Raw genomic sequence first — 9,260 nt, forward strand, 5'->3', positions numbered from 1 at the left:
TTTTTGTTAGAAGGCATCTTCACCTTCTTTTCCATCAATTTAAGTTCAAATCAAATAATCCTGGACCATTATCCTTCCTTCTCCAGCTTGTTTTTCAGCTGGCTGGGAAAGCTCCTGTGGAGCTGTTAACTGAATGGGGTCTGCTGTTTAAAAAGTCATGACTGTTACTAGTCCTCTGGCGACACTTTCTGCAATTTTTTGAAACAGCCAGACAGAGGTGTCATCTCCAGAAGATAGCCTTTAGACCTTGAAAATCCATTGTCAGCCAAAACACTGACAGAAAGACATAATGGACTCCATGTGAACTGAGAGGCTGTAACTTCTGGCAGGATGATGGTGTTTTTTAAGGGCTACTTCAACACTTATGTTCATTTGGATTTTCCCCCTCCCTTGTCCCGCTTATTGCACTTGTTTTCCTTCTGTGAAAGGATAACCCACCTAGTTGATCTAGGAAAGTCAGTAGATGTATTTTTGGATTTCAGTAAAGCATTCTATACTGTCTCTCACAGGATCCTTCTGGACAAAATTTCCAGCTCACAGCTGGATCAACACATACACGGAGGGGTGAGCAACTGGCTCACAGGTCAGGCACAAAGGGTGGCAGTCAATGGGGTGACATCAGGCTGGTGACCTGTCACTAGGGGGGTTCCATAGGGCTCCATCCTCAGCCCTGTGCTCTTCAAAATCTTCATAAGTGACTTGGACACAGGACTTGTGAATACTGCATTGGCCAGCAACATTAAACTGGGGGGAGCTATTGACTTCCTCAGGGGCCAAGAGACCTTGCAGAGAGACCTCAACAAATTAGAGGGCTGAATGAAACTTAGCAAGGGTGAGTGCTGATTTCTGCACTTGGGATGGGCAACCCTGATTTTTGTTACAGACTGGGGAATGAGAGGCTGGAGAGAAGCAGGGACCTGGGGGTCATGGTTGATGAAAAGGTGAATCTGAGCCAGCAGTGCCCTGGCAGCCAGGAGGGCCAACCCTGCCCTGGGGTGCATCAGGCACAGCATCACCAGCCAGGCAAGGGAGGGAATTGTCCCACTCTGGTCTGCACTGGGGCAGCCTCACCTCAAATCCTATGTGTAGTTTGGGGTGCCACCATAAAAAAAAGACATTAAGTTGTTAGAGAGCATCCAAAGAAGGGCCACAAAAATGTTGAAGGGTCTGGAGGGGAAACTGTATGAGGAGTGGCTTGGTCTGTTTGGCCTGGAGAAGAGGAGATTGAAGGGAGATCTCATTGCAATCTTCAACATTCTCATGAGGGCATGAAGCTAAGTCAGGGGGGGTTTAGGTTAGGTATCAGGAAAAGGTTTTTTACATAAAGGGTGGTTGGACACTGGAAGAGGATCCCCAGTAAAGTGGTCAAGTGGTCAAGTGGCACCAAGCCTGTCCGAGTTCAAGAAGCCTTTGGACAACACTCTCTGGCACATGCTGTGATTCTTGGAGTGCCTTTTGTAGGGTCAGGAGTTAGACTCAATGGTCCTGATGGGTCCCATCCAACTCAGTGGATTCTATGATTCTATGATTGTTAAATTAAATTATAGCTGAGCTGTGTGTACCAAAGTTGTGTGTACCAAAGATGCTCTGTCGGGGTGTGTGTGAATTCTCCCTGCTCAGAAAATTAAGGACATAGAACCTTGGTAAACCAGAAAGTGGAGCTCTGGAAGGGAAGTGAATGAAACTAATGGGAGCTGTATTTATATTAGACAAACAGTCACTATGTGATTGAACTTGCTCTTCATTATTTCCATTAATGTCAAACATGAAGCTCATACTTGGAAAACAAAGGTGTTCTGTGATTCTCATACACTGTGCAATACAAAGCAATGCTCACAGGATATAGACCTCCTTATTTTGATAAAGACACATATCCCTCCCTCATTCAGACAACAAAAGGGGCCTGGAGGACTGTGTGATTGTAGCAATGTGAGGAACATTTGGAATACCTTAGAGCACCAAATCCCAGAAATGCCTGATTAATTAGCCACTGCTCCCTACCTCCCCTGTGCTTGGATACCTCCGGATCGAGCCTTTGGATCAATGGTAGAGACAGCAAAATCCTAAGGCTAGCACCGGGAAAAGAGACCATCCAAAACCAAAGCCATAAAACCCTTCTTAGGAAACCACCCGAGAGGATGCTTAAGTACACCACACTTGGCTTTGACAGTTTGCAAAATTAAATATGTGTATTATATGAGCTAAAGAAATTAAAGTAGGATTACATTGCCAACCTTATCATATTGGTTTTCTCATATAATTTGGAAACTCTAAGTATCTCCCTTCTATTTCTTGTACCTTTGTGGAAATTTGCCAGGGGAAAGAGGAAATGTAATCCTATTTAACATAACTAGCCTTTGGAAAATCCTAATTGCCTAGCTCAGTTTAATTTATTTTTAGGTCATACTGCCCTCTAGGGGATTAGGCAGATAGCGAATGAGTTTTGCATAATACAAGCCTTTAATTTACAGGAAAAAAGCCCCATCTCTTCCTTTGTACTGCAGTAGAACATATTGATCCATGTCTAGAGCTCGTAATTTAGCATTTTAGGTGTAATTTTCATTCCTGTTTTTAGAAGTATCTTTAAAAATTAACATCGAATCTCTGGTTTCTGGTTGTGGTATTGACCTTCCATGCACAGGATATTCAACTTTTTACATAAGGAACTACAGCTATATCAGGGAAACTTTCCCCTTGATTTCAGGTGGTACTACATGCAAATTATGAGAAACTTGTGTACTTAAATGTCCTGAACATATGTATTTGTACATCAAGCATAAACACTCATTCAATGTTTTTAGAAATAAAAAGCTTCACCTATTTAAAACAGAACACACAGTAGCAAACTCACCATATCAACAGTTGTGACTGCTTTTAGGTGGAAAATAAAAGTATCAAGAAGGAAATTAAGGTTTTGGAAAAGAGAAAGAAAATTATTAACACAGTTGGCAGTCAGGTGGGCTAAGAAACCCAAAGGCTTTCTCAGTGATGTCAATGCTAAGCAAGGAGAGTAGCCTTCTGCAAAAGGCTAAAAGTCCAGGTATTTAGGTGCCTAATCATCTCCACAATGCAAAATTTTGCCCCTTCATTGCTCCTTGCTGATGTTCCTCCCTGGTGATTCCTGCCATTGACTTCTCTTCATTCCATTTTAATTCCAAAATAGCAGCATAACCTTGGCTGGCCAGATTGAGTTAAGCAATAAAGCCCAGAACTGGCGCTGCCCCATCAGGTCATCATTGCAGTTTTTGCTTTGCTAGCTGGAGCCATATCTACTTTGCTGCTTGGATTTCTGTTTTGAAGAAGCCAGGTCATGTAGCAGCAGAGTTTTGGGGGTCTTTTGAAAGAGGATTTTGGTCCAGCAACTCACAAATCACCTATCTGTGATGTTTTGAGAACAAGTCCTTGGTCCAGGTTTTCCCTTGGCTGTAGGAGGTTTGGCTGTCACTGCCCTCATTCTGCTCACCAGTATTTAAAGGCAGATATTGTGGGCAATTCTCATTTGACCCTGATTAATTTTAATTTTACTGTGAACTGAGTGGACCATCTGCTGTAACCACCTGAAATTACAAAAAAAACCCCACATTTTGTCCTGGTCTCTTCCCAGCATCACACTGGGGTTTTGTAAGATTTTAAAGCTGTCAGCTTCAAATGGTTAGGCTTCTCATCTCAATCTTAGCATACTTAATCCTGTTCCATGCTAATGGCTCATGAGAGATTTTTCTACCCATCCTCTCAGCCATACTCCTGCCTCCAAAGACTTCAAATAAGTCTGTATCCACTTTATAAAATTTCTTCTTATACCTGAAAGGAGAAACTGCTGAGATTTCCTAGGCAAACTCTCTTTCTCATGCTTCCTTGCATGGCCATAGGAGTGTGGATTCATCTATGAAGCATTATTTTTTTGATCAGGACAATATTATAATTTATTCAGACATATACAACCTGTATTGTAGTCCATGTTGATGGTTTCTTTTTCCACTTCTAGTGGCCCATCAGTGTTGTGCTATGCTCAGTGGCTCCACAATAACTGGATTTTCTGAGGCTCTGCTTGTTCTCACCTCATCATATCAAAATCTCAGAACAGTGTATAGCCTCATATTCAATTTTCCATTTAGGAGCAGGGGTACCTCTATTAGCTTAAGTTTCTTAGTTCTCTTACAAATACTAGTAACCACTGATAGTAACTGAAGGTACTTGTCCTGAGGTGGTACAGCGGCTTGATTGCCTGCTGATGTGCCAGAGCCTTGTCTTAGGGTCACAAACTAGAGAAATGTTTGGTCTGGGTGGTTTGAACAATATCCTGTATCATATGCTAGGCTGGAAATTCATTCCCATGCTCTGTTAAGTCTCTGGTTTGTTCTGGTGTAGATGCTCCATCTACTTGTTCTAGCAGGGGTAGGATAACTCCGGGGTAGGATAAGCTCTTTCTGTGCTGACCTGACTCCAGCAAGGCAAACAGAAGTGTCCTCACATATTACTCATGCCCACACAAAGAGATTTCACAGAATCACACAATAGTTAGGGTTAGAAGAGACGTCTGCAGATCAATTAGTCCAACCTCCCTACAAAAGCAGGGTCACCTATGACAGGAATATGTCCAGGTGGGTTTGAATGTCTCCAGAAAGGGAGATTCCATGACCTTCCAGTGCTCTACCACCCTCAATGTAAAGAAGTTGTTCCTTATGTTAAGGAGGAACTTCCTGAGGTTTAATGTATGGCCCTTACCCCTCACCCTATTGCTGGGCACAAGCAAAGGGTCTGGCACCATTCTCTTGGCACCTGCCTTTGAGATATTTATATGCATTGATGAGATCCCCCCTCAGTCTTCTCTCCAGACTAAACAGGCTCAGCTCCTGCAGTCTTTTCTCATAAGAGACAAGCCACAGATCCCTTTTCATCTCTGTGGCCTCTGCTGGACCCTTTCCAGTAGGTCCTTGTCTTTCTTGAACTGTGAAGACCAGTGTTGAATCTAACACCCCAGAGGTGGCCTTACTAGGGCTGTGTGAATATTGACATCCAGGTAGCCAGGGCAACACCAAACTACAATTGAAATGCAAGAGTAGATTTATTTCATTACCTCCCTAAGTACACTGGGCAGCAAAGACACACAGGGACACAGGCTCTGTTGGTCTTAGCTCATTCTAGTGAAGGGACACATGAGGATACAGGCTGTGTTAGGCTTAGTTCATCCCAGTAAAAAGAGACATACAGGGACACAGGCTCTGTTGGGCTTAGCTCATTCTAGAGAAAAGAGACACATGGGGACACAGGCTCCATTAAGCTTAGTTCATCCTAGTAGGCAGCAGCAGGGGGAATATATCAAAGGGCTTTACCTTGTGCAGTTCATCATAAGGCTGTGCTTTTATGATCTCTCTTTCTCCCAGCAGGAGACTCAAACCTGTCTGAGAGTCTGTTATCTCTATGCAGGAATTCTACTCAAACAGGCAGAGGATGAACACACCAGGTATAATAAATGGAGTTTTCCCACACCAACATTTTTAGCATTCCCACTAGCATTGGTCACTTTGCACAAAACTATTCCCTCCTCTCTGCCAGATCTTCTAGTTTTAATTCTTTCCCCCCAGCAAGGGCGGAATAAACAGGGAGAATCACCTCCAACAACCTGAAGGCCACACTCTTCTTCATGCACCCCAGGATACTATTGTTCCTCCTGGCTGCAAGGGAACACTGTTGGCTGATGGTCAACTTGTCATCCACCATATTTGGTGGGAATTGCATGGTCTGACCGCACGGTTCAACCCCTGTTAAAATGACTCTTTTCCCCAGGTCGTGGGATCTTGTAGGTCTGGAGGTGCCAGCACAAGCGGAGTGCTCTCACAGGAAATATGTGTGTCCTCCATCCTTGGCTGTGCCAGTCCCCGCATGGTGGAAAGGGCCAGGGTTTGCTCCTGCAGTTATTTGTTGAAGCTTAACATCTCTAGAGATGGTCTCAGGTTGTCTGTTTTTTCTGTCAACCGATCATGTCTTTTCATCCCTATGGATCCCACAAGCAGATCTGTTCCCACTGTGGTTTTCAGCCTGTGTGAGGTATGAATGCAGCTGCACTGGCTTCCTGGGGAGAGGGTTGCTTTTTGAAATTATATGTTGTCAGCTAGTGTTCAAGACATGGGCAACCAGATTTGGACTACTCTTCCCTCATGGAAATCTGTCCCTTGGTTTCCACATAGGCAGCCTCTTTGTAAGGAGGGATTGTGCTTGGGGATCCATATTCTGTAAGGAAATCTAAAACCACAACAAAATCTCTGCTCTAGTTCAGAAAGAGAGTTAACTAGAAATGTCCTGGGGAGAAAAAAGAAAAAAAAGAAAGAAAATTATGGGAATCCCACAGCTGCAATTTAAAACAAAAAAGTAAATGCTTTTGCACTGGCATCTTAAAAAATAATTCAGTGAGGCTGAGCAGGTTTCAGAGGAGTTTTTCACATTCTGTGCTGCTACCCCAAGCCAGAAGAAGGCATGAAGGATAAAAACAAATCATCAGCATTCACATAACCAGTTAAGAACCAGTGTGGCTTTAAAAACTCCTTTAAACGTAATTTAAGACACATTTTACATAATATATTTTCTTAGATCTTGTATGCCTGCATGAAGAACTTCTTGACTCTGTAAGTGATTCTCTGATGAAAACAAACAAGGGTTGATGGTGACTAAAGTGCTCCTCAACACAAGAGCAGCGCTGCAGCCAGATTCTGCCACAGCCATTCTTGCCTTAAGTAGTGACTTAGTCTACAAGAAGGATTTTTAGTCTCAGCCTGAGCACTGCAGGTAAAAGGTGCTACTCAGCCTGAAAAAAAGAACCTGCTTTACAGGAAGAAATACAAACCAAAACAACAGCTTCTCCAATCACAATGGTTGAGTGGGAAGGTTAAGATTTAAGATGCAACGCTTGAGTTAGAATTTACCTTGGAAAGTGGGGTTAGATCCTCTTTTCTGCAGCTCTCCTCAAAGACATCCTGCTTGCCTGCTGTGAAGGTCTAGCCTGCAAAACTGGACTCAGAGCCCCAGTGTTCAGCCCAGACCTATTAGTAGTATTGCTTGTGCACTGATTTACACTGACAAGAATAAAATCAGAGAGCAATTAATCATGTTGCCAGGCCTCCTGAATGTCACCAGTCATTCCATGTCACTCTGCCTTGAGCTTTGAGTGTGATCTAAATGTGCATTGCACAGGTGCCTCTTCCTTAAAAGAGAGACATTGGCTAATTACTTGCACATTCCCAATGGCCTGAGCTGCTCCAAGATTGGCTTTGTCTGGCTTTCAGCCTCCATTTTTGTTCTTTCTGCCTAGACTGAAGAGGGTGTCCCCTAGGAAGACTAGAGCACAGCTGATCCTGTGGATCAGTCCTATTACTGCAAAAGGTTCAGGAATAAAATCCCATATGTCTCTTACCATAATTATTTGCATAATAACCCTATGCGTCTCTAGGAAGAAATCTTTGTGATACAATGAAATGATGTTTCAGTCTTGCTTCTGTTAAGCCGAGCAGAGATAATTTTTCAAGTATTTTAGCTTTTTATTTTGATCTTTCTTGGATTGGTTTGTGAATCTTGTTTGCATGTTCTCCTGCAATGTATTTAGAAGATTTGGATATAGTCAGTAGTCATAGTGAACTAGCATTGATCTCATCAGAAACAGAGGTGGAGAGAAATCACTTCCTTCCTCTGGCTTTCCCACTTGTCTTCAAAATCCAAGGATTACATTAGCTTTTTTTACCCTCTATTTGTAGGTCAGTTTCCACTGAACTGATTTACTTGATCTCTTTCAGACACTGCTTCCTGGCTATCTTTTCCCTAATCCTTCTGTAGGACCAGTATTTTTCAATCCTTGATATACTGCTTTCCTGTGGCAACATGGAAACATATTTTTTAAAGAGCCATCTTTCAAAGGAACATGGACTGCATTTTGTGGTTGCCCTTTTTACACACATTCTCCTGTATACTTTGGGTGCCAGGGATGGGAAGGGAAATGGATGGCCCCTCTAGCTTCAACAAACTGATAGACTAGCTCTGCCATCTTGCCATTGAATCAGTGAGTCATAGAATGGTTTAAGTTGGAAAGGACCTTAAAGATCCTCTGGTTCCAATCCCTGCCATGGGCAGGAACCTCTTCCACTAGACCAGGTTGCTCAGGGCCCCATCCAACCTAGTCTTGAATCTTTCCAGGGTTCAGGCATCCACAGCTTCTCTGGACAACCTCTTCCAATGTCTCACCACGTTATTAACAGAGAGAAAAGATTTTCTGCCATGTGTGCATGTTTTAACTTGGGGAAAATAATGTGAAGAGCTGGAAAACACAGAACATTGTGCAATTGCCTTCTTAAGGAATTCCAGCCATGTTGTGTGCTGAGACAGAGATTTCATCGGAGAAATTCAGTATGATCAGTAGCTAAGTTTATATTAGTGTAAATAAGCCCAAGGGGCTGTCCAAATTCTGGAAGGTCCTGGTGCTTGAAGGGTGAACTTTGAAAATAAAAAGACACTAAAATATATTTGTGTATGGGACAGTTGTTATTTATTTCTCCCAGAAAGTAGCGTCTGGATAAGCATGAGGCAGATCATGAGGTTTTCATTGAAGTTAAGTAAGAGATTAAGAGTTCCCGTGAACAAGACAGGTCTTACCTATCACTCTAAAAGTACAGGTCGATGCAGGAGCTTTTAGACTGTATACTTAGTCTAAGTACACCTCTAACAGTCTTGAGTGCTAGTTCTCTGAAGTCTGTAGTGTCCACCAACACTGCATCCTCAATGCATTTACTTGCTTACTGCATTATTTTTCTTATCTTTGGGCCAGTGAGGGGGGTTATGACTGTTTATTGCCATACATTTAGAAAGCTCCTACAGTAATGTGGAGCCTTTCCCCTGCTGATAGGCTGAGAAGCTGTTCTGTTGTAGAATAAATATTGGTTCCATATCTAGACAGTAAACAAAACAAACAGAAAAAAAACCAACCCCCAAACCAAAGACAAACTACAACATGAAAAAAAATGTAAAGATTTACTTATTTCTTTTCATTATTTTTTCAATTGCATTTGTTTCTGATAGCAAAAGTTATTTTCATTGAAGTTAAGATCTGCTATTCTTTAATCCCCAGGAAAATGATTACTATCATTTAAGAAAATTATATTCTTCCTAATTAAGATGTTTTCAGACAATTAAATTGCTTCCTGATTTTCATAATTGTCTCTTTGCTCAGATCTACCTCTTTCCTGATTAGCAAGGTGGAAAAAACCCTTTGCTTTTAC

Source organism: Camarhynchus parvulus, chromosome 5 (assembly GCF_901933205.1).
Source record: "Camarhynchus parvulus chromosome 5, STF_HiC, whole genome shotgun sequence".
In the NCBI taxonomy this organism is placed as follows: Eukaryota; Metazoa; Chordata; class Aves; order Passeriformes; family Thraupidae; genus Camarhynchus; species Camarhynchus parvulus.